The sequence below is a fragment of the Lasioglossum baleicum genome, chromosome 12, assembly GCF_051020765.1.
Source record: "Lasioglossum baleicum chromosome 12, iyLasBale1, whole genome shotgun sequence".
In the NCBI taxonomy this organism is placed as follows: Eukaryota; Metazoa; Arthropoda; class Insecta; order Hymenoptera; family Halictidae; genus Lasioglossum; species Lasioglossum baleicum.
In genome coordinates this window covers 14,612,882-14,640,686 of record NC_134940.1, presented here as the reverse complement: position 1 = coordinate 14,640,686, position 27,805 = coordinate 14,612,882, and the positions used below count along the sequence as shown (strand labels likewise).

General features: G+C 37.7%; 1 protein-coding gene and 1 long non-coding RNA gene across 8 annotated transcripts in view; both read right to left on the bottom strand.

Moving 5' to 3' along the window:
• Positions 1–27,805, bottom strand: part of LOC143214010 (CCR4-NOT transcription complex subunit 6-like) — a 591,839-nt gene that overhangs the window by 561,493 nt on the left and 2,541 nt on the right. The gene's annotated exons all lie outside the window — the stretch shown is intronic.
• On the bottom strand, positions 15,328–27,805 carry LOC143214014 (uncharacterized). The gene is made up of 2 exons (XR_013010085.1): positions 26,688–27,805; positions 15,328–26,561 (listed from the first exon to the last, which is right to left on the bottom strand). It is a non-coding gene; the product is annotated as an uncharacterized LOC143214014 (long non-coding RNA).

Here is a 27,805-nt window from a genome sequence, read left to right as displayed (position 1 = left end):
CAGGACAACTGTTGGCTACTTCGTAATGAATAGACTGCGGATCGTTATGCAAAATAAAAAATGTTCGCATTGATAGCAGGATGCAGGAGCTGAATAAAAATTGTATTCTTCTTTTAATTATTCTATTAAACTGAAACTAATACATTGAGGCCCTTTAATATTTTTAACATGTCCACTGCTTTGAATCGTACGTGTCCATTTTTTTGTAGTAATGAAGATTTCACCTTAGACTATAATCTAGTTCATTAATACAGAGATGATTAATACTGTATTTTAGTTAGGAAGTTTATTAATATTGAATATCAATCTATTAATACAGGAAGTAATTGATATTCAGTGGCGTTAGATTTATGTTAAATGTTACCATTAATCACCGTTTATACTGTTGATGTTCTCTATTAGTTTCACAGTCCGTATTTTACTAATTCGGAGATGAATTTTCCAAATTAGAGAGAGGAAACGTTTGATTGAAATATTGTCAATGCTTCTATACGACAAATCTTTTTATCTCGTCGAGAGATTCCGTACTACAACAAATTTTTTTGATTTTGTTTTACTTAGAATAATTTTAATTTGGAAAGAAAACTAACGTACACAGATGTGCCATACTCTGAAGAGGTCAATGTCAATTAACTGTACCTACAATTTTGCATAAAAATGATAATTATCGGTATTATAATACATACTGCGAAGAGTTGAATAAGTCAGGGAACATTCGCGAGAAGCTGGGATCAACAATAAAAGTAATATCTTTCCGTTTTCATGGAAGGATCGTTGCCGAGTGATTTTCTGAAGTACGAAAAGTAGCAAAATCTATTCAACGTTCCTATAACACAAAGGCGAATCATTTGCATTCATATCGCCCGAAGGTACGGTCGATCTCGTGCCAGAAGAGTTATGCCAGGCCACGGCGGCATCGACCTATCGAAAAATTTCGAATTCTCACGGGTACCGATCGCAAAAACGGGTTTTCGGTCCTGCGCGCATTAAACATTGGAGGTAGCTATCCAGGAAGGGTGTCACGTTCGGCACACAATTCTTTCATTCGGATCCAGACACGGCGGAAGGCGGAATCGCGTCCCGTCCCGTCGGTTTAGACAGTGCAGTCACAGATATTCAAACGAGTACAATGTTCTATCGTTATTTGACAAAGCTTCCTCGGGATTATTTACACAAAGATCTTCCACAACGTGAATGACAACAGCTTCCATCGCTTTATTTATACGCCATGTGTCTACGTACATGTAAGTGCAAGCTTTTTATGGAGTTCATAATAAAGTTGAACGAAATTCTGTTTCTCTTTAGAACAATGCACTATTTACTTTATATATTTTGCGCATTTAATATACACAGTATCCCACGTGAATGTCGCCACGATTTTTCCGGCACTTCCGGTAACCAGATAAAAAATTGGGTGAACTTTACCGGACTCAAAATTAGTACCTTTATCCTGCGAATTATGACGTATTTGGTATGTAATCCAGTAGATTTGTACCCGGCGCAGATGCAGATCGAAGTTTCGATCCTATAGGATCAATAGTTGAGGAGCTATGGTCGCTTAAAGTTGAGCATTTTTGACAAGAGCGCCGCCATATTGGTTTCTACCTGTCGTGATACCTTACCTGTCAAGAAACTGGAAATTTGCTCAACTCTAAGCGACCATATCTCCTCAACTATTGATCCTAGAGGTTCGAAACTTCGATCTGCATCCGCGCCGGGTGCAAATCTACTGGATTACAACCAAATACATCATAATTCGTAGGAGAAAGCCACAAATTTTGAGTCCGGTAAAGTAAAGAGCAGCCAAAAAGTTTCTTCATGAACAATGAAGGTCATCCTGATTTGTTTAAATGGCAATACATATTTTTTAGTACAGGATGTTATTGCTTATGTCAAGACGAGTTCAACGGCGTAGTATACTATGACCTTGACATGACCTTAACAGTGAGATCATAACAGTAGACAGGCTTGAGTTGATATTGGTCAAAGATTGATCTCTCGAAAGAATGTCAACTCAAGCCTGCCTTACTGTTAAGATCTCAATGTTAGGGTCATGTCAAGGGCATAGTATACTAGGCTGTGTTCCACTATAACGATAAAATCATAACAGTTCCAGTTTCATTGCACATACTATTACACATATGATATAATACTCATTGCATATCGACTCCGTGTGATGTTACATTTTTGGTTTGTATAAAATCATATTTGATTTGCACACATTAGCATAAATATTTGCAACATTAACCGTTCGTCTCGTGATTTATTTCGCAACGGTGCTCGCAAGAGTTACTTTGTAGTTAATGATTTCCCAGCAGAGAGAAAGAAGTTCTGTATTCGCCGTAGGTGTATGTTTACTGTAAAAGTTGAATATTCATAAGCACAGAATAATGTTGCCCTTCAGCTGATGTGAGTTGAATAATATTCGTATTTACTAGAGCGATATATACGAGGTACTTCATCGTACGTGTTACAAGCCGAGGTGCACGAACTTATTAATGATATCAGGATGACTTGTTTCAAGATACATCGTGTAAAATATTATTAAAACCGCTCCCGCGTGATATATGTTAACAGAAGAAACAACTCCGCTTCGAGTGGAACTTCAATTTTCTAAATGAAATGTGAACCAAGTTTTTACATGTATAACTTTTTAGTAACTGCGAGCAACTCTTTCTGCCACGGGTAACTTTTACACTGAAATGTTCACGGTATTTCCAGTATTAAAAATTCTAACTGGGTCTTTATATGCGAAATATATATTTTCTACATCGCGCGTAGAACGGGAGCCAAGTATAAATTTCTTTCTTTAATCATTTCAGTAGATTAAAAATAATGCGTAGATATTCTTAAATTGTTTAAGTATTTCTCTACCGCTCTAAATTTGACATGAAATTGAGAAGCTTATATCCACTGCTATAGTTGCATCTATTCAGATTTGTCTAATATAGAAGTATCAGCATTTATATTTTATTATTGATGCACCAAATTGTTTAAAAGTGTGAAAACTATCATAACACAACAATTAGGCCAGACATTTACTATGTACCGAAGCACTCTTATAAAGCCACACACATTGCATAATATAAGTTAATAAATATTGCTACATAGTTAAGCAATTAGGGGCTAAAGTTGTTAGGTAAACCCTCTGTTCATTAATATAAATTTTGGAGTTTGTATTAGTTCTGGATTATGTAATATTCTGTCAATTAACGCGGGCTAGCTATAACAGAATAGATATAGGAAAAACAAATTGTATTTATTACTATAAATTACAAACAACCAGGTTTGAAAATATTGAAAATATAGTAGTCCTTCAAGGTCCAAGAAGACAAATGTCTTCAAGATCAGTCAATAATAAAGAATAATAACATTTTAGAACGAATGTTTCTCCCCATTATTTTAAACACGAATGATATTAACAAATACGGATTTCTTACAACGAAGAAAAAAAGAAGACATTCATCAGTCTAGGCATAATTGGGTGCCACGTTCCATTTTACTTCCCACACATGGGAATAACCTAATCCCCGTTGTATACTTCTCCTACATGATTTTTTCCATTCAATTTTATCGCGTCGGAACAAGGGTTTTTGTCCGTCTATTTGTCCCGTCAGTTCCCCTAGTTTAACATCAGCCCAGGCGTACGAGCAAGACAAAACAGCCCCCATGTTTTGCTGAAACTTCCTCTTAATAGGTTCACCTCGTGTAGCAACCCTTTTTACTCTAACGACGTTCAGCCTGTCTTTCGTCATTCTACGGGCAACGAATTACCCGTCACGGAAATTGCTCGACTGATATGGATCATGGTCATCTTTGTTCGCATCCAGGCAGAAGAAACCAGGTATTTATTCATGAATTTCTTAACCCCATGAGGTCCAGCTACATTTAATCGCCGAGATTTGATAGGGATAACGATAGACTAACTTCGGGCCTTATTGTTAGAAAACCGCCGCATTTTTCTAGATATTCTCTAGGTCAGGCCCGGGCAACTTCTTCCCCGCTTCACGACTCCCACCAGTGTATCGGTTCCCCCACTACCGGTTCCGGATTCAGTTTGATGGACCTCGATTTACGGTAATGCCTCGATACAAGTGACAGAGATGTACGCGATATTTGTGAAGAATTATCCCCACACGCACAGGCGCCAAGACAACGCTAATCTAATGACAAAACATTTTCGTCTTTCGTTACTCTTTTATGTCAATTTTACCAACGTATCTGCGACATTTTTCTCATTAAAACGAGGCCAAACATGGCACAATTTATCGGCACGATTATCCGAACCGATTATATCTAAATTCTCTGTTACATTTTTCAAGTTGACTTTGTTTCTCATAAACGAACAAATGGACTTATGAGTAATTTAATAAAATTCTTATATGAAATACCTAATTACACAGCAGGTCCCAAGTATTTCCTACAAAACAGTGTTAGCATATTCCACGTATAAAAATAAAAAGAATAATGTTAAATATCAGAACAGTTGTGTTTGCTTAACATGCTGACGCCATTCTATGGAGGACACCTGGAACAACCCGCATGCACATTTTCCTACGCATGTACACTTCTGAAACGTCCAGACCAGAATGATAAAAACGTCATCAACGGACTTAAACAAAAAATTTATTTGAAAATTAAATTTTAAGCAACGATAGTTGGTATAGAAACAACAAGAGCTAGTTTACAATTCAAAATAAATGTTCCTTTTGGCGAGGTCGCAAAGAAATATTGGATTCACAGGATCTAAGTTTTTCTTAGATCAAGGCATCACAGTGCTGAACAAGTTTATCGATTTTCTTCATGAAAATTTGTGGGACAGCTGTTGTTTTTGTTCCCCGGTGACAACAAGAACGTCGGGAATGATTAATAAAATGTAACGATTCCAAACAATTGGAAACCGAGTATCTTCCCGGTGGCCGCAAATTAAATAATTATTCAGTTAGGAATTTATGTCGCCATGATAAAGGTTTACTTAATCAAGACGGAATATTCATTTGATTCGTGTAACTGGACGCTTCGTCGCCGAGCATGATTATTGATTCACGACATGCCGGTGAAACTGGTCGCGGGAAAAAGTCGAACGGAGGCGGAGACAGGGCGCAGCCGATGTTCGTAAAAGAGTAACGACACTGGATACGCATTATCCCCGTGAAACACGATGCAAAATTACCGATAAACTTTTCGGATATAGCGTGCCCGTTCCGGAATTTATCGTGATTGATAACGGGCCGCCGTTTGTCATCTCGATTTTGTCAGCTGCTCAACAAAAAACGAAAAAAAAAAAATATACAAAGGTCGTCGCGCGCGTTACTTTTCGAACGCGCACGCAACGATTTATAACATTGCAGAGCCAATAGTTCCTGAACGTATTCGACAGGGAAAAGCCTCGGAAGACATAAACCAAACCTCCTCGCTTCGGACATACTACACCGTGCCGAGGATTTATCAATGGGAATTTGTCTTTTTTAATTAATATAGCTCGGGACGAAGTCACAGCCGGATAGCCATTCTACAGGGCGATTCAGGTAGATTTAAGTGTAACACGCCGATTTTTATCAAATTTATACGGGACACAGTTTGTTGAAAAATATTTGACACGTAGTTTTTTATCTCCAATGATCCATTGCGGGTGGAACTCGCCCTTAAAGTTGGGGGTGGAAAACCCTATTTTTGCTAGAGGGCGTAGGACAACGATTTCCTTTAAAATTTGTGTATTTTCGATCAAGGAGTGTAAAGATTTCAGTAAAAATAACATATGAACTACTTGGTGTATGAAACAATGATTGAAACGAAAGTTGTGCGGTTTCAAGAGTAGAATATAATGTAATAATCAGTCTTGTTCTCTATTTTTTCTATTGAGACAGAAAAGTGACATTGAATGTCTCCAATGTAAACTTTAATCTTGCAAGGGATGAAAAATGAATAGTTGAAAGAGTTAATAGCATATTAATATAAATAAAATAACGATAAAAAAAAACACAGAATAGAAAAAAATCTTTCTACTTTCGTTCCAGCCATTTTTTCATAGACCAACTAGTTTCCAAGTGATTTTGGTAGGACGCTGAGTTGAACCACCCTGTATAAATCGTGGATCCTGTAGAGATCATTTATTTAAAAGCGTAGGCGATCGCGCCGAGGCTCGCCGTTCCCTCCATTTACGCAATTGCAACATTCTGCCGGGTGATTTATGGTCCAATTCAACGTTCGTCCCTTTTGAATCATCATCCTTCTGTTTGCTTGGACATCACCTTATCCCTTCTCAATGCTGACGCATTATTCTACTCGCGGAGAGCCTTTCTTGTAATACCGGCATTGTGATGTTGTAACGCGGATTACAAATTAAATGAGAATAATTTCTCGGGGCACACGATGTTGGCGACATAGTTATTAATTCCCCTAGCTCAAACAGCCGGAACATTAGTGGTGTAACGGGGGCAGGGGCGGAGGGATTCGATAACTGTACCCGCTCTTGAAAACACAAAGAGGAGCCTTTTAATAAAACACCGACTAACTCGAAAGGCCTCGGCCCACCGTGCCGGAGAAATTTCTACCGTTCCACGAACACGTTGCCAGCTTCCTATCGACCAGGTTTAGAGAACGACGACAATCGAGGAATAGAAAGTGGACTTAGGCTGCCTCTTCTCGAAGCAATCCTTTCTTCTCGGAACACATTGTGAATTACCGTGCTCCGAGGCGAACGCTTATGAGGGAAACGTTCGCTGGCAACAATGCCGGCTACCGAAAGGAACCTTATTTATTTTCAACAAAACTTCATCTGCAGGGTGTCCCAGCTAACTTGATTACCCCGACTAATTATACAATAGAAATTCAAAACCCGTTAAGACTTATTAGAAATCATAAATTTGAAAATATTAAACGATACATTTTATAGAAATTGGAAAACGTGGAATTTAAATGGCCCTTCTCACGCAGTACTTGCTTTTCTGTGGTTATTTCATGGTCATCTTCATTTTTTTAGCGGAATGACCTACTTTTTGTATCGCAAGGCAATGAAGTATCAAATTCTGAGCAAAAATGTGTTGACCTTCATATGTCCTTGGTCTAATAGTTAACGAGATATTGTCGAAATAATTTTCTATATATAAGTACATATGTATATAAAATTAATAATCTTTTAACAGTTAAATTTTCCATCGAGTAATCTAATTGAAGGGGTGGATGGATAAAGGTGTCAAGTAACAAATTGTTTGTTTTCTGTAAAAGAGTTTTTAGCGAGCTATGTTGTCCTTTTTTGATGAATGAAGATAATAACACAAATCAATTACAAATACATATATATGGTTAATCTCTAATACAACAAAAGATAATTATCTTCATTCATCGAAAAAGGACAACATATTTTGTTAAAAACGCTTTTACAGAAAACAAACTTGACACCTTTATCCATCCACCCCTTCAATTATTAGAACCAATAAATTGCCGAATTTGTATTAAAACAATCAATTTTTTAATTAAAATATGGCTACATGGAATTGTTACCATCTTCTCTTGTTATATGTTTTTCGGACTGTGGCTTTACTGTTGTCCAAGTTTCGTTAGAAATAAATGAATGGAGATGAATACATTATGAAGAGTATTTTCTGTAACATTTGCAGTAATTTGTAATAATGTATGGAAGAACGAAAGGTAACAAATTCATTGACTGTTATTCCCATATATTTAGATTTATTTTATAATAAATTAATTGATACTCCCTCAGATTTGGAATCATTGAATTTCATATTCTATTATTTTCGGAAATATGTTAATTTTAGTATTGTATAAACAGCTAACTCGTTTACCCCTGTCTCTTATGTTTTCTCGTTTCTGCTCATTTTCCATTGAATTTATGCTTACTATGTACCTGTTTTTTTACATAAATTATGTTTCAGATGTCTTATGAAACCATGAAATTACTCTTTATTTTTTGATATCCCAGCGGTTTTAAATAAATATTGTTTCACAATCTCGTATTTTATGTAAAGAAAGCCGAATTGATATCGTGCAGTCGTACGCGTTCTCATTTAAATTCGTAATGAGAATTATCCAAATTATTATACTTCGTAAAGGAAACAATGTCGTATTTAGTAAAATATCACAATCATGAAAACTGATATTGATTGATCCGAATGATTCATAACAACGCTTCTGGCATCCTTTGTTTCATGTTCTCGATACGAATTTGTTAAGAGTGGTAAAAGTGTTTAATAATTGTCAGAAACATACTTTTATAGGTAATTAATATATCGAATATTTAAATTAAAACATATTTTCACAGAAACATTCACTATGTTTAACATTCTGCAAACTATATCGTTGTGGCAAGTAGAACAATAATCAATATCTACTTAAAAATAGTACAAATTGTATTCACAATGTTTTATTCATTATAGTTAACATCGTAAAAACTGCATTATGTTAATAATGATTTACGACGTTCAACGTTCAAAAATCCTACACTATCTGAACATTAAAGTGTCCCGACTTTGTTTGCAGAGAACAGGTCCGCCAACCGTGCTCGGTCGTCTAAAAGATGAAGAAAAGGGTATCAACAAAGCAACACCTGTTTATCCCACACGTGATACAGAGAACAGTTTCGGACCCTTGAATTGTAGATTACAAGAAACCAACAGACGAGCGGAATAACGGCACGCAGGATGTGCTTACTGACCAGTGGCATATTCCAGTCTAATACGTAGGTGCAATCTTTTGACCCTTGGTCCTGGGCGAGGGAGAACCGATAATTTCCTTTCAGTCGTATCATCTCGGCAGTCGTACTGTTTACGCCGGTAGTGTAATCATTCTGATTATTCCACGGTTGTTATTTCCCCCCCGGTACGTAACAAGAGGAATTGCCTGAAGAGTCATACTGTATCCGAGAGAACTATCTTTCAAGTTGGAGCAGAAATCACCAACTGGAACTTTCTCTTGGCGTTAGAGAACAATCTCCGAAGAAATCGGCAAGATTTCACTTCGAAAAGACGAAGAAGAAGAAGAAGAAGAAAAAAGAACGACATTTATAATGGGAGAAACCTGGGGACGCGGCGCAACGAAATTCGACTGATCTTTCGGCGCGCATAGTTCCTGGGGAAGGAAACGCCCTGTTAGGCCACAGGAGCAACAAAACGTGGGAAAGAGCAGTGTCGGTTAGTTCTCAGAGATAAGGAGTCTCGTTTATAATAGCTGTGCTACCCACTGCCCACATTCGCGTCTCTGTTCGCCGGTGTGTGCCGGCAAGTGAATGCCTTATCGTTTGATTCGGTTCGTTTGCCGAGTTTGTTGACTGTAGAGAAAGGCAGGAAATCGCGTGTGGTTATGCCTGTGCACACGTTCTCGCATTCACGAGCACACATATGCCTGGCATGACCCGGCGAGGGAACCAGTACACACGTAGGGTACAGTAGTGCTCACTTGAATTCGCTGAATCTGTTACACTTCAATGTCCCCACGACTCATCCCCGATCTACCCCTGCTTTCGCAATGACCCTAACTGGTCGTTTTAATGTACCTTTGCTATTCTGTTTCATTGGCTCAGTCTTCAATATAAGTCACTGTATGTTATTACGCTTCAATAATGTAGAGAAATTTCAGTTACAACGTGAAAATAAATGAGAATCATGTACCTACTGATCGTCCATCAGTAATTTCGGCAGTGTTGATGCCAGGCTGCGGACCCCACTCTTCGCTGTCTTCGTCAAGCGATTCGAATAGCGGAAGACGCGTAGAAGAGGTATCACGTGTGGTTCCTACACGTGTCTGCCATCTCCCGATGGACGATCGGTAAATGTTAACGCGTGGGGTATCGTTTTGTCCCGGAGTGTACTTTATCGATAGGGTTGCCAGTAATGCTTTATCTCAAATGCTTTAGGCTCAAAATATAGGAGTTCAAGTAAAAGAGGTACACAGCACATTTTAAACATTTTAATTTAAACAAAGATTTTTGAAAATTCAAATATGATATAGGAGATCAAATCAAGTTAAAATATAGAAGACTCATATCAAATATAGAAGATCTGGCAACACTATTTGTCGAGTCGATTCCTGGAAGAAAAACGCAACCCTGTAACGCGTGAGTTTGCTTCCGGTTCCGAAAGATTGGGAATTTCGGTGAGCACTACTGTGCCGATCCGTTCCACGGAAAGGACTCTGACGCACACCGAACCGATCCCGAGAAAGTTGTGGACAGAAGAGGGGTAATCGACTGTCGTGCCGTGTCGAGCCAAGTCGAGCCGATCCTGTTGCGGGGGAAAAGTTCTGGTGCATTAATTACGGGACGTTTATTAAGCCGCAGGTTTATGGATGAAGGATAAGAACCGCCCGCGGAGAAAGTGGGCTAATGAATTTCTTTTTTAACCGCGACGACGCGGTGCCGGCGGTTGTATTATTTTCGTCGGAGGCGTAAGAAAATATTGGCAAGGTATAATGCCCAGCTCTTTTTCTTTCTTTCTCTGTCCCTCTCTGACGATGCATAAGCAGATTAATTTACCACGGTGTTGGTCGGTTTTATTAAATCAATTATACCAGCCAATGCGAAAAGTTCCCGGTGATTTCCTGGATGGCATGAAAGCGCTGGAACATCGCTGGGATGCGCCGCATTCAGAGTCCCACCATATTGAAAAATAAAAGTAATTCGAAACCTACAGTTGTATGGCTCCATTGTTAGGCCGCGAACTTTTCAAATTGCACCCGCATAATGTCCACTGTTTTCTGTGATTCCGCATTCCCCACCGTTGAGATCCTTAAGGCCGTTTCCATGAAAAGGCGCCCCAGCTCCGGTGAAAAACTTCGACTGATGCGATATTATATTTTTCTACGGTTCTATAATTTCATGGCGACGCTGCTCCGATTTATTAATTCGCAGCGGATGCTCGAATTATTTAGGCTGCTATCCTAATTACAAGATCAAGTATTGTCCTTTTATAATTTTATACTTTTATGCATGTGAAATCTTCATTTAATAAAGTTTGTTAAGTATTTTCTTGTTCTTTGAAGGTTTCGCAATTGTCTTTTTATTTATAATTATTACGTTAAATTAAAACATTAAATTTAGTATTTCAAGCATAAACAAAGGTGCCGTCTACACCAGGAAAAATTCATTTTGCATTCAAGTTGTTATTTCATTGAATGAAAAAGTTATTTACGTTGTGGAAAATTGAACAGTTACGTAGAACATGGAGTGCGAGTAACTGCAGGTTTATAAATAAATAATCTACACGTGACTCGAATAATATGAACATCCACTGTATAATATTATTGGCCAAAACACATTTCGTTTAATTGATGCAGCTGCTCCGAGCAACTTGAAAGTTCACACGCGGGTCAAGTGTTTTGCAAACGCGGAACAGCACCGGATTGAATTTATTATAAACTGCGAGGTGTGAGCCCGTGATAGTCGACCATTCGTAATGTTTATCTCCCTAACTCAATCTATTTTCTAAACAGCTACATACTAAACATTGCTTATCTGCGGCATCAAAAAGTAAACCGCTCTGACTTCAACTGCCACGCCTCTCGTAGATCGTAAACTATGTAAGACGGTAGTTTCTAAACTACTATTTACTTTTATCAACTATCATCATCAACTTATTTAGTTTAATGGTATTCGTGTGCGGAACCATTCCGAAACGAGAATTACCATCTTTCACTGAAATTTCGCACAGGCGAATCACATTTCACAGGAATTTTTTGAACTGAAAGGCTTTTATACCGCGGCGGCGGAAATAGAATTCAAAATTGAAATTGTATATTTTTTTCCGCATGATCCGTGAACATTTTTTCGGAAATCATAGCTGAACTAGAAACTATTAATTCTCATCGACGAACCTGTTTCGGAAGTTTTTGGGAAAAATTCGTAAATTTTTCAAAAGACTTTTTGTGTAATAATACTTTTAGTTGAATAGGTCTTACAACTTTAAGGGTTTCGGTTCGCTGCTATCAGCATTTCACTGTAGAAAAAAGTACCTGACAGATATGTTCAATTAAATTCCTCACTCGAACGCTATATTTGTGTAACGATATGAAATGCACAAACGTGTAGAGAAATTTCAGGGACCTTTAAATTCATGAATATTATTCACGAACGAGCAGTGACGTTCGGTTCGGTGATTAATATATCTGTATTTATTGGTGATTGAATTCGATATTTTTACAGTTAACTAGTTAACTTCTAATTTAATCATTTATAAATTCTAATTTCATCTAATTTATCTAAGCTGACTAATGGTAATCGATTTTTAGAAATTCATTCACTGAAAATACAATTAAAAAATGCAAACATAGTTCTACTACTAAAGACTCGAATAATAAGTCCGTTTGCAAAATGCTGTTTGGATCCGCTGTACCTATTTCATAGAATGTATATTATTTAACGTAAATCAATAATAATAATCAATCATGATAAAAGTAATCAATAGTAATGTTTGAGAACTTTTGACTTGTCCAAGCAGTTTATCGAAAATAAATGTTTAAGTGTCTTCCCACGAACCCAATAGAAGCAACGAAAATTTATAATCGGTGCCAATGAAGACTTTCCTCTGGACGAATCCCGCGAGGAAACGTCGAGGAGAAAAAAAAAAGCGTGACTAACACGTATCATTTGGTACTCCCCTAAACACGTAATTCCCAATATCATGAACCTCGATGAGAGTTATTACCGGACGAACGGTTTCCAGGCCCGCCAGTCAATGCAAATCGCTCGAGTGGAAATCCGAGACACGTGATTTCCTCCTATGCAGACTCGAACTTTGGTTGTACGGTATTTTATTACCTTGGCTTGTGATACGAATTAGTGATGTCGGGCCTGCATTTACACCGTTAAATGCCTGTTGCAGCATAGAGAAACGCTATTTTTCACGTTTCCTCCTCTAGAAATGTGATGTACACTCCACGACAATGCTACGAGGCATTACACAAAACCAGACAAATCTACATTGTGGAAAAGAATTTGTCCCTCCCATATGCGGAGTCTCTCCGCCAGTAGAGGTTCTGTCTCAGAGTTGGGCATTAATCGATTAAAATTTTAATCACGATTGATTGATTGATGTGTACGATTAAAAAAAGAAATCATCGAAAAATCGACGATTGCTTCAATCGATTGATGAAGTTAATCGTCAATCGTTGACTAAAAGAAGAAATCATTGAAAAATCGACGATTGGATCCATCGATTGCTGAAGTTACTCGTCAATCGTTGATTAAAAAAAGAAATCATCGAGAAAGAACATAAAAGCACGTAAACAGAGTTTACCTAAATTTAGTTTACATTTTTTTCAGTATTCATACAGTTTAGATTCCATATTTCATTTCGAAAATTTGACGATTGATAATTGTTAATCGCAATTAACGACTAAAGTAGAAATGTAATCGTTAACCGCAATGAACGATTAACAAGTATTTAATCGTTAACCGCAATTTTGACGACTAAACTAGGAGATTAATTGTTAACTGCGATTAACGATTGAAGTCGAAATTTAGTGGTCAATCGTTGATTAAATTTTTGCCCAACTCTGCTCTGTTTTGCGACCAAAATTTTGAAAATTAAGGAATGGTCCGATCGAGCTGTAATTTTGTACACGTTTCATTAACCCAAGTAGACAACTGCTCTTTTCGATTTCAATTTCGACTTCAGATATCCGAAATTTCCGGGTACCCGAGTATCATGAATTTACGGGTCCCAACCCGACCCGACCCTAATCATCAAGAGGTACCCGCCCCCACCCCTGATTACAATTTAATCATCAAGAAAAAGTTTTTTCCGTCCATCCTCCTGTACGTGTACCCCACTCCGAAAAATTGATTTCTCCCAGGCGTACGAAGCGGTGACGAATCAACTCGAGTCTGTAGCGTGTCTAGCGAATGTCTCTTCCTGTTGGTAGTACTATCGTACCCGTGGACTGCGCGATAGTGGAACACGTTTCGATGGCTGAGCCGACCAAACGGGTTGTGTTCACGTTCTCATTCTCGTTCTCGAGTTCCAAGTACACGGTTCACTTTCTACGAGCACCTGACCCGTGCCACCCAATAGGCCGCTCGAGTGCTTTCCTTGCTTGAACTATTATTAACCGCGAGCAAATTCGTTGTTAAATCGCTCGACGAAGGATAACCACCGGCTTGTTTCTCCCTCGACGAGTTATCGCCATTCTCAAAGCCGCCGACATCCGTGGTTAAGGGGCATTCCCATTTTTTTCCTCTTCTCCTTTTCTCGTTTGTTCGTCTCCGAAAGCCTTCCTTTATATGGAGATTCATGGTTTACTTCGGAGCCGGACTACTCGTTAAACTTTGTCCCGGTTTTTCGTTTCACGAACTTTCGCGGAACATTTCTGTTCTGTTCGTTCCGACACGTTTCCACCGTTTCATTGATCTCGCGGCACGGGATCCGGCTCGATCTACTGTGCAAAACCGACTATGCGAGACAGATTCGGGCTTAGAGGGAAGGGGAGGTTCAAATCTTTCATATCAAGCAAGGAAAAACAATTATTGTTTATAACCAGACTGCGGATCTTTATGCAAAATAAAAAATATTTACGTTTGTTGCAAGACACAGGAGCTAAATAAAACATTTTTTCTCCTCATAATTATCTTGATAAGCTGAAGCTAATACACTCGTGTCCTTAAATCTTTTTCATATGACTCCTTGAATATGCCAGGTTAATACTTGTGTCCCAACTCTACCTTCCCCTTCTACAACGCCAGTCCCCATACTCCCTCCCCTCATCTGACGACTCTGGTACTATGTGTAGAATATTCCTTTAAAATTTGAAACAAATCGGTTATTGGATTCCAAATTAATTTGGCGGTCTGCACATAAATTACGGGACTGCAGCAGTGATGTATGTATAACACCAGCGGGAACGTGTTGATCAAGTTTAGCTTTCAGTCTGGGATACGTGAAAGATTAAACCCTTAATAGCTAGAAATAACATATTAGATCTGGTGAGATTTAGGTTAAATACAGACGGATTTACTTTGCGTTAGAACTACGGTACAATACGACTCGGTGTGCAGTGAACGTGAGTGATACGTTTAGGTGTGGCGTTTGGCGTGAAGAGTTTCGTTCTTTTGCAAGAAAACTTTCTACTGATTGGCCCAGATGATCGGTTACCGAGAGAAACATGTAGTTTGGCTTTGAAATTAAGTTTTGAGGAAATGTTCAAATCTGGTGATTAATTAATATACGTTCTATTCTATAAAACAGAGATGATAATCTTGAAAATGTAGAGGTGAATGACTAAAACATTGAGTTTCTACATACCATAATTCTCCGTTTCGGACGATACCCAGTGGGGTATTTGGCAATTTCAAAATTCTAGCTTCGAAATTAAGGCGGAGTGGAGTAAGTCCGCCCTAGTTTTTGCAAAGTTGGACTTTAAACTGATGTATTTTCGGTCTGGTATGTAAAAACTGAACGTTCTTGGTATCGAACTCTTGCCACAATTATTACTGATGAATTAGTATTAATATTAATAACTTGTACACTATTGCACGTTCAGGGTAACCTCAAAGTTGTACGTGTACCTCGCACGTGACTGTTTGGCATTGGTTGATTTAAGCGAGGGAAACACTTTTATTCTCGGACGACATCTATGTAGAGTAGTTCATACTAACTTATACTACATTAATAAATACAAGCCAGAGAAATTTCGTTCATATCATAATAAAAATAACTAATTAACGGACTTGCGCCGTAGACGGACTTACCCCACTCCATCTTAGCGATTTTCAAGTCGAGATTTTTAAGGAAATTGACATTAAAACGAATTTAAAGGCCTACTATATTATGGCCTCGAGCCCATAAATAGCGCCGAAACAGTTTTTTCCGACTTTTCGGGCCAAATTGTACCCCACTGTGCGACGTTAATGAATGCGACGATTAGCGGCGTGGTCTTGTTTTCGTTTCGAACGATTTCGCGGGCGCTGATAACGGATCTCTCTCCTCGGCGATTCCGGGCTAGCCGGTAGCACACTGCAAATGAGGACTAATGCAATTCCGTCTGCGAACGAACCTTTCAACTTAACGAACGAAGTAATTTTTGAAGAACTGCAGCAAGGAGGCAATAAAAAGCGCCCAACTTTCAAAAAGAAGTATCCGGAGCCCGGAGGAAGCGTGCAACGAGTTTTCCGGCTGAAAACACTCGACGCTTTCCCACGTCCGAATCGTTCAACGAATTGCAAAAACCACAGCGAACGCGATTCGACGAGAAACACACAGAGCCACGCGCGCGCGCGCAGGAGCGTCCATAAAAACGTGGTAAATGCGATCTTTGCTTTTATATCGGCCAAGTCCATTTAAATGTATTCAACCGTGTAGAAACTTTATAAATTGAAAACGCCCCGAGGACGGCTAATGCGATTCAATCAACCCGCATTCAGCCGAACTTTTAAGATATAAAATGATTCCGATTGAAATCGTAATTGTAAGATTGCACGTTTAGTTAATGAAAATGGGGAAATTCCTCGGATAAATGAAATTAGAATTCGAGCCGGGGACAGGGTTAACTGCCGGTTAGGTTCACAACTGTGGTCTCGATAGGCGATCGTTTGGATTCGACCTCTTTCGTGGAACCGCTCGCGCTGAAAATATCATCATCGCGTTAAGCGTATGTATTAATAATCACTATTATTCAGTTATGACAGACGTCAGTAGATCAGAAACAGTAACAACGTTTAGCGGATCTACGGATGATATTTTAAGCTTTAAATGCGAAATCGTGCTTGCGAGAGTGCAGCATAAGTGTCTCAGGTTTTGTTCATATAAGATGAATAATCCTATGCCAATCTTTGATCATGATTACTCTACAATATTAAACACAGTCAACCTGGAATTTTAAATGTTGTTTTAACTTTCTTAAATATTTTTCCCTTAAATAAAACACAAAAACTGACCTTTTTTCAATTTTTTCATCCCAATTAACGAAATCATGCAGTGGAGGGTTAAATCCTAATCCACATATGGATTAATAAATCCTATAAATCGCATTATTGCAAACTCTAACACACTATGTAATAGTTATTGATTCTTTTAATGGGTCGTTACACACATTCAGAAGAAAATGATGTATTCCAACAGTTTTTGCGCATGTCTCCTCTTCGTTAATTTATGTTAATTCTTTTTTATTCTATTGTAAACATTTGTGTAAAAGGACTACGATCGGTTTATAATAAATACAATAATAGTCATTGAAATCATGAGAACAGGAAATGAACGTCAATTTAGCTTCTGTATCTTGCAATTTTTATTTTACATAACTATAAATTTAAGAACTATAAATAACAAGCATGAAAAATAATATATTCGTGTTAGCCGTCAGACCCTAGAATTTGGCACGTAATCCCCTAAATATTGAGATCTATCATGGAATACACATAATAGGACACGCGGAGAATAATGTGCTAGAGATATCAGAATGGGGCCATAACTATGTAGATTAGAATAACTGTTGAGATGATCGAAATTATGATCCTCAATTATACAGCAAAATTAGTTCGAACAATGCTATGAATATTCTATGTCAAGGATTTCAAGTGATCCTCAAGATTGCACACGGCGGCAAGTATATTTATAAAGAACATTCTTTTATGAATTTATTGCATGAGTTTATTTAGCACATTTACATCAATGTAAGTGTAAAAAATGTTTATATTGTAAGGTAATGCTGGATCAAATTAGATGCAATCTTATAATAAATATATAATATATAATAAAAAAATATATAATAGAATTGGGAATAATAATATTGGAATAATAATATTAATAATAATTCGTAGCGTTTTTAAATTAAAACTCAAAGGTAAAATTAGGATATTTATACATAGATTTGTTCAATAACATATTTTCCATTCTCTTCTATTACTTTTTGCCATTTTTTACGTGACTTATCATGTTATTCAATAAACGTATGAATAAATATCTTAATTTTACTACGAACTTTCGTTCCAACCTAATTGTATAATGTAAGTGTCACGTGTATTCAGTCCTACTAATTATTAATTTTAATTAGACTGGTTTATTTAATCTGTTACTTTCTAGTAGCAAATAGTAAACACTTTTGGTGCATGTGCTTATAATGCAGTCGTCTAATGAAAATGAATAAGAATGTCTAATAAAAAATCTAGAATTAAGAACTTTAAATTAGCTCTTACAGAATTTCTAAGCTTGCTGCATGGCTAAATAAATATAAATGTGTATTTTACTTGATATGTACCTTACAATTTCCACTGTTAGAAATGCTATATTCTATCTTCGATATTCTTGAGATGTTCGTAATCCTAGCAAGATTAAAATGGCCACTCAGTATATGCAACCGAAGCCCACAGATCAGGTTTCCAGCAAGGTAGCTACCGTCATGCGAGAATTAATTATTATTAGTCAGAATATCACATGTACTCATATGAAAAACATATGAAAAATACTAATCTGTTGAATACACTGTATAGTATTAATATACAGCTAGGATGGCGTTTAAAAAGTTCCATTTGGTACAAAAACGTAATAATTATTCTTTTCTGGAAAAACAATATGTCCCCATATCAATTCATCAGGAGGTATAAAAGATTTAAAAATATATACACAATAACTATCTTGCAGATGAATATGTTCGTGGCTTACACAAGTCTCGATAAGTCAGAAAAGTACAAAATCTTGCACAGTTCAATAAAGTTTTGGATTATCAGTCAACTATTAATATGAGAAACAACATATTACAAATTTAATACATATAACTAGACTTTGCGGATGTTTATGCAAAATTTTCGACTGTGTAGAAATGTCATTTTTCCTTTAGTAACTTCAACAAGCTGGAAATTGTAAAAATTTTTACATTTTAATCTAAATTGCACCGTCCCATTCTTGTCACAAATGCATAAAATCCGCAGTGTACAAATAATCAAGGAAGCTTTCACCAAGCAAGTTAAGGCTTTGTTTCCAAGGTATTATCAGTCGAAAATTGAAGGTCCAACTTCTAGGGTGTGATGTTTAAGCCCCAATCAACTTAGTGCTCGGCTACACGTTCGTGCACGTGTAACCAAGTAGCAGATAGCGGTATCCTACACGTGAAGCTTTTGCCTCGAGCACGCTGTGATGTTTCAACAGCTTTCAATAAATTAGGGTGACCCGAAAGTTTTTTTCATTTTCGATTAACGTGCACAACGTAAATTTCGGATAGCTTTTCAATACTGGAACAACCGAGCACTACAACTGAATAGATCAAATTATAATTAAATGTAAACATTAAACTTAATGGAATTATAATGAATTAAAATTAATATTTTGTAATATTTTATGATACCTTTATATAATATAATATTTTGTAATATTTTATGATACCTTTATATATAATATTTTGTAATATTTTATGATACCTTTATATATAATATTTTGTAATATTTTATGATACCTTTATATAATGTTTTGTAATATTTTATGATACCTTTATATAATATTTTATAATATTTTTATATAATATTTCGTAATGTTTTTCATTGCTTTTAATAATGCAGTGCACGCTTGCTACCATCGTACAATTTTTCAAGCAACTACGTGCATAATTTATATTAGAAAATATTCTAATGCGTGTACACGGTCGCACCGTGGATGGAGAGCGAAATGAGCAACCAAAGTGAGAACAATATAAACGCAGACAACAGGAAAGCCTAGAACTGCTGGGGTCTGAGATATAAAGTATAAAGGAAGGAAGACGCATAAGTGGATCTCAGGTATTAAGAAATAAACGTGAAAGGGGCATAGAAAACTAGATTTCCACCTGACTGAAGCAATTATGAAGCATAGCTGCTTCGCTGGTTTTCTACATAAGTTCGGTAAATGTACGGCTACGGCACCGATAATACTCTTGAACACATTCTGAAAGGATGTCCCACTTGGGAAATGGAATGGGAAGGCTCGAGTGTAATGCTGGACTTACAAAAGACATTTACGAAGCGACGCGCGACTATCGGCAATTTTTTAGCAATCGAAATTCACGATGGAGGGACACGCTGACGTGCGAATCAATGAAACACTAAATTTTCACCAGAAAATTGATTTTTCAAGCGTTTTAGCTCGATAATGAAAGATCGTATTGATCACACTTCAAAGCGTGAAATCTCTATTTTCGGAACAATGTGCCAGTCTTTTTCCGGAAACGTTTCTTCACTATGTGGAATGGTAAAAAATCGAGATGCTTTCGTTTAACATATTTTACATTTAACGATCGTTTGCATTAACTTTTTAACGCAACATTTTTTCGTTGATATTTCATTCAGCGTCGAATGAGAAATGTTGCCACCGGCATTCAGATAATTCAATGGACACACACAAAGATCAATTAATCACGACTGTCCCAAGAATCGAACAATGATTGGACTGCGGATTTTATGCATTTATAACAAAAATAGAAACGTACAATCTAAAGCAATGGTCATATTAAAGAAATTTAAGAACATCAACGTGTTAGTTTCAGTTTAATAAAATAATTCAAACAAGAAAGAAATTTTTACTCAGCTTCTGTGTCTTGGAATCGACGCGGAAATTGTTTATTTTGCATAAAGAGAAATCTAGCACATACTATCAATTATAAGTAAGTATTTGGACAAGTCTCCAGATTGTGTCCCCACTATACCTTCCCCTTCTACCACGCTATCCCCCACGCTCCGGTCACGTGACGCGTATCGACTTCGCCGAGCATGTGTCACGTGACTAATTCGGTACAGGAGAGGGGGTAACTCTGCTGAAAGTGTTAAACTGCCTCTGGAGATATCTGAGATCTTTTTCGTCGCCGGGTATATCCTATTAAGATTCAGCTAGAACTATAAATCTTCCTCGAGGTGCTAGTAGTGGATACGATTATACGGCATAGGGTTTCATAGTGTTTGTAATGTAGCCTGGTCCTGGGTCCGCGATATACACGAATCCGCTACAGTCATCGCGATTCACGGCTCGTACTCGACGCCTAACCACGTGCACACCGTATGCACCGAATAATGAATGAATCATGCGAGCCCTCGCCACGGTGTACACACAAAACCGCGGTTCACTTTCTCCTCTCAGGCTCGTCCTCAATTACAGGGAGCCCGAGACCGAGGCCCCGTGTAATTATACGGGTGAGGGGCAGTGGGCAGCCTGGTGAATCGCGCGTAATTTCTTCTCTTTTTTTTTTCTCTTTCTTTTTCGGGCCGGGGGACCCCTTTCACTTGTCCCGTCGACGAGACCCAGTTTTCTTTCGCGCCGGGGGAACACGCCGAAACGAACATTTTCTTATTTGCCCGTGACAAGCGTTTCTCTGCTTTCTACTTCCCCACTCGACGACCGAACCATCAACGAGATCCTTCCGTGTATACATGTGCCAGATGTCTCGCGTCGGCGAAATTGCCTAATAAAAGGAGCTGAGAATCTTCTCGAACGAGCAACGAGATAAGGGATACGCAAACAAAAGTGTAAATCAGGGATCGAAGTATGTTGTCTTAGTTCGAAAAATATTCGGACTTGTAAATAATATTAGGTTATCATTATTTGCTTATTTATTGTTAATTTATTCATTACCACTATTAATATTTATTCAATTATAACTGTTAGGCTATTAGCGACATCATAAAATAAGTCAGGATGTCTTATGTCTACATGTCCGAGTTTGAACAGTAACGTTTAGCAAATCTTTTAATAAATAAATTGATGTTTTTATACATTCTATAAGCTCTGTTGAAAACAAAAGTACTACTCCCCGTAAGAACGTTTGTCAAAAAAGCTTCACGTCTTAAACAGGACCATAATTAATCTGTAAGTTAATTGGGGAAAAAGCAAGGGAGAAGCCAACTCTACCATTAGTTGGCTATACTTGGACAGTCACTTAAACCTATTTTCTTGCTCCGGATGGATACATATTTTTAAACATGTAAATGTATACAGGATGTCGCAACGCCGAAGCCGCAATTATAGTTTTTACGTCTTGATGATACGCATAAGCTCTCTTCGTAATTCGCCCGCTATAATTCTGTTAAAAGTATTTGATTACTTGGAAATCCAAAAACCATGCTCTTCGAGCGTCACCGAGACGGTTAATGTTTCTCACGTTGTTAACCAATGTATTATTGAAAATTCTAAAGCAGAAAATCGGAGAAGATTCGATAAATTATTTTATAAATCAAAGGAATATTTGAAAATCGTTTGAGAAGAGTGTAATGAAAAGAAGATAATCTTAGTGGACAGACTGGTTGTAGCTTTATGAACACAAACATTAACACAACCATCGAAAGTGGTTGACAGAATATATTAACTTTCTCCGATATTATCAGAGAAATTCAACCTACTTACATTGTCTACCATTAAGTGTTATAGCAATATAAATACTGTTCTTCAGTACTTTCATGCTATTACAGCACTTTTCACTTTTTCAGTTTACCCTCTTTCGATAAAAATATTGAATTATTAATATCTTAAGACAATTTCGTCTTAGTGTCTTTTAGCCTCGAATTTAATTTATGAACTTTTTATTTCTTCGTTTCAAGACGTAAAATTACCTCTTTTAAGTACAACATTTTTTGAGCATCCTGTATAACCTGATTAGGCACAGTTCAACAATCCTTCAAGTCGAATCCTTCAAGTTAATCCTGGAAGATGATTCTTCCACCCATAAATATTGTATCTGGGTTAGACGTGGCTCTGAACCACTCAGCCTCATTTATTCATTTTTTTCCCATTTTCGAAGGTGCTTCACACAGACCCATTTAGTCTTCGCGTTGCTGCTGATTCAACATTCATTCGTCAGAAATTTAGTAATTATATGGTTAAAAGACGATTAGTAGTAGCAGCAAGACTAGGTTTAAATTAGAATTCGGTCGTCAGTCCAGTCTAAGAAGACCCCCAGCTGATAGGATAGGATCCGAGCAGAGCGAAGCTTCCTAACGTGTTCGATTCACTTTCCATTAAAAGGGTCGATGTTGGTAAAGGTAACGATCATTCGATTGTGTACAATATACAAACTCGGTGAAGTTCCATCATCGGGGGTTGCCGTGACGCTAAACCGTCGCCGTGAATTTCCTATTGAGGAACGAATGTAGACATTGCAATAACCATTCCGTAGGAAGTTATACGGTTACGGTAGGAGGAAGTTCAAACCAATTTACAAGGAGCTCTCGAATGTATCCTCTCGATTGACTATGTATGCCGGCGATCAAAGAGGATTGAAATAATCATTGGAAGCTAACGGTTACCAAATCGGAAATATCGATTACACCGGCTACGCTATTAAATATAAATAATTCGGCCGCGATTGGAGTACAGCGTTTATTATGGTGTCGTTAAATTTTCAGGACGAATAAACTTTTTAAAAGATCGAGTGGCTGTTATTATTAACGATCGAGGTGTTCAGTAGAACAATCAGGCCAAATCTTTGGTTCCAACTGGAAAACACTAATTTAGAAGGGTGAAACGACGAATTTTTTTTGTGAAGGTGACCTTGTATTTCTAACTTATAAACTGTAATATTTACCGAGATATATAATAATTACCAAGATATTCGTTAGTTAATATTTAATACGATGACAAAATTTGCTCGTTCTTAATTATTTCTTTGTAAATCTTGTACTAATGTGTCTGTGAAGGTTTGTTGATTTAAACGAGTCCAAACACGACAAAATTTGAACTATGTTTACTTGATCCCTCCACTATCCGGACACACATCCACTGATTAAACTGTGTCGTGTTTGGGCTCATTTTAACCTGACAATTTAGGGAGGGAAAAATCGAAAGTCGAAAAACAAGGACCACCCTACACCTGCCTCGAATATTCTGTTCTAGTGTCGCCGATCAGTAAAAGTGTCGAGAGCGAGGGGCTCGGACGACTGGTTCGAGTATACGTATTTCATTACGTGTGGCGAAAAGTTTGCCGGCGTAGTTTGATTCGAGATACGCGAAGAACAACCCCCTGGCACGAAGAAAAGTGAGGAGAAGGTGAAGGGCGACAATGGCAAGGGAATATCCTCTGGAGGAGCAGGAAATGACTGGCAACGCTGACGAATAGTAAAAGTCAGAGAACAATGGATAAACGGAATGGTACAACCGAGACCTTTCAAGCAATTGGGTAACTGGCAAAAATTGTGGAACACAATGGATAGAAGTACGCCTTCCCTTCTGGACCCCTTTGCAATTCCCCCACGTTCTCCGACCTAACCACCCGTACACCTAGCACGCCTGCGCCCTGACACACCCACTTGACCCCGAAGTTAGAAGAAATGAAATTATGTGGGCACTAATGTGCTCCCGAAGCCAGTAAAAGGTCTTCATGAGTCAAGCTTGCTTGTCCAAATGACAGCGAGCTTTATGAAATCCTTAGGTCCTCGAAGGCCGCTCTAGTTCAATGGCGAGAGACCTAGGCTGAACGGGAAAGGCGGTTAAATCAAATATACAAATCAATCAATTATAATAGAATCATTCTTCAGAATTAATCCTGATCCATTGTAAACAAGAACGAAACATTTTTCAATAATTCTACAAAAAAAAAACATAACAATATGTTTCTACCCGCTCAAAAATAACCGTGTAGCCCCGAATATAATTTTCTTGCAAAATTAATTTAATGATTGTATGCATGCAATCGAATTGCGCTTGTAGGATCCACTTGTAACAATTTTAATTTACAGCCATGCTGCACCATGCCCACAATACTTATACTGCTCTCATAGACCAGTGCCATTCAAACTGAACTCGCGAGCAAATAGGACTTTCTCCTACGTGGCTTCCGTTATTGAGACAACCTTAAGGCCATTAGCAATCACTTGCGGTGAAGTCGAGAACCTTGAAATTTCCTGTTTTTACCACTGTCACTCTATACCCATTGTAATGTCGCGTGCAAAACTTCTAATTCGTACCGAAGCGGGGCCTACTTGTAAACAGCACTAACACGGGATCATTTGCACATACAAGACAAGACATTTAAAGTAACATAGCTCTTCCGAGCAGGGAGGATCGTTAAGTAAAGTCGAATGGGAGAGGAAAACCGTTAAATTGTCTTTGGTTGGAAACTCTTTGAAGCTCGACCCAGATACAGCGCCTATTCAATGTTATAGTACACACACGACCATAACAATTGTCTATTCCGCTTCGATTCCTTGACGACTATGCGGATTACTATTTCCACGCGCGATGAGTCTATACTTTCGACAACTCGTTTTCAGCTGTGGGTAGAGATTGCCCTGGGGAGCACTGTTCTGGCTCCGACGACACCGAGGGCAACGAAACCACGCCCGATGGAAACACTGGCGAATCTTTATTATTGTAAGCAATAGTTGATTACTATTCAAATAAAATGATCTTACTTCAGACACCCTATATATCAAATATAACAACCGCGAATACTGGCGGATGACTTCAGACATATTGTGTGATTGCATTGACGTATTAGTCGCAGTCGAAGAAAGTGAAAAGAAAAATTTCAATAATAGGATCGAATACAAACCGTTTAATAGGAGTTCAAAGGTTTACAATAGCCAGGATTTCGAAAATACTACGAAAGAAAATACGAAAATTCGGAACAAAGTATACTTCGAAGAATTATTTCAGGAAGACATACGTTGAAATGCAGGTATTTTTTGACGAAATTTGTCAATATATCTTATATTTTATAATATTCGTCAGTAAAAGAAGCGTCGCATTAACCTTTGCGACTACTTTTACTCTCAAGAACCGAAAAAAATGATCGGAATAATCAAATTTCTTATACTGCAACTCCAACAGATTTAATTATTTTATCTCCAAAGCTAGCTAATGCACAAAGCATGTTAAGAAGTCAATAACAGAACAATAAAACGTCCTTACTCTCTTAATCTGTTAACCAGGCAGTTTTTCGATAAATAATTCTATACGAGTAGAAAAAACTGTAATGATTACAATCTGAAACAAGTGACCTCGTAATGAATGCAATAATAATTTAACACTCATTATTATAGTAAATGAATAAGTAAATTAGGAAGTATCGTCTTCGATTAACATATTCATTCTAAAGCAATTTTGCAAAGTACTGTTATCTTTCACCTGCAAATAGTTTCGTGTTGAACACATTTTCGAATTTCCAGTCTTTACGTTACATGATATTGAATGATGCTCGACATACTCTGATTTAGATCACATGTAACGTACAGACAGGATTGAATGATGCTCCTTACAATTCCAGCGTAACTTACTGCATGACTAGAAATATCACACTGACTCTTCGTACTTTCGTTCAGGTCATTCTCAGAAATTGGATTGTTAATCAATGTTAACGATCGTCAACCAATAATAGACATACGTCACGTGAGAGGTAACAATACTGTACCAATAAGAATAAATTGACGACCTAGTGATAAATTATGTGCGTAGCACTAACATCCGTCCATTAAGGGCTAATCATTCGAGGTACTATCTAAAAAGATTCTTTTCGTCGGTATCAGATAAAGCTTAATGGCTTCGCGGGTCATCTTCTTATGCCCTCGTGTACCAATTTGTCAAATTTCATCGGGCTGCGCATATCTTAACACGTGTCACGAGCAATTTCGTAGAAATACGATTACGTGGCTTCGCGATTTGAAATTGGACCTGAAATTCGAACAAAGGGATGAAATGTAAAATTTTCATTGTGTCATTAATCAGCAAATATAAATTTGGTTTTCATCTCCTTTGATATAACACGTTGATATAATAATTCCAACAGTTCTACGATACCTGAAATGATTTTTGAGAAATCATTTTCTCCAACTTCCTCCACTGTGAAAATCCCACTTCATTAACATCGATTTCATCGATGATTACTCTATCAAATTTTGGTAACAAAACTTCATGTTTCCAAAACCACACGATCACAGTTCCACTAAACTACTGCTTGCAACACACAAGATATTCGCAGCTCGACGAAATTTGACAGACTGATACTCAAGGGCATAGGCACGTGACCCCCAAAGTCATTAAAATTTATCTGAAACCGACATAGGGAAATTGATGGATTTCGGTTCCTTTTTTATAGCACATCGTATACACCTCTTATTGTTAGAGGGTGGGACTACAGTAAGCGATCTTGTAGCACTCGAGTTCGCATGTTCCACCCAAACCTATGTAAGTAACCAGGTTTTGAACAGGAGGGAGTTACACGAGGGAGATCTTCGAAAGATTCCCACACGATACAATCTTACCTCCCAGATTGTATCGACTAAATTGTATTATTAACATAACATAATCCAAAGAGAAATGTTTCCAACCTAATAGCTCCCCAATTTCACATTGGGTTCCTCCACAAAAACTATACCATCCTGCGGCTCCCTGATTTCGCATCGGGTTCCTCTGCGTTTGATTCCATTCCTAGAGGCTCCCTGACTACGCGTCTGGTTCGTTCTCGCTGTCTATAATCTTAGCGTCTCTCTCATTTCATATCAGATTCGTCTGCGCACCAAACTAACAAATTCAAACCATATTCCAAGAGTAATAACCCTTCCGCTGGATAATTCCTGTCTCGTAACAACATATATCATTATAACAACATATTAGTCACATGGGTCAAGTATGTGTTGACAAAAACCTGTCTTCGCTATTAACTTAAATTTTCCTTTCCATTTATAGCTTTTTCTGTTGCACACTTCTTACCCAACCACTGTAATACAGTCTTGATAATAATATCCGATTGTAATCAGTAGTTAGACAGATCAGGGAATCCACCCCTAATTCTACAAACTCTGATAGTCGTCCTTGGAACTAACCTTCCAAGAGTTCAATAGTGTTTTGGTATAAACTAGCAGACCATGTCTGCACATGACAGTCATTTTAGTTATGTATTACAAAAAAGGATCATG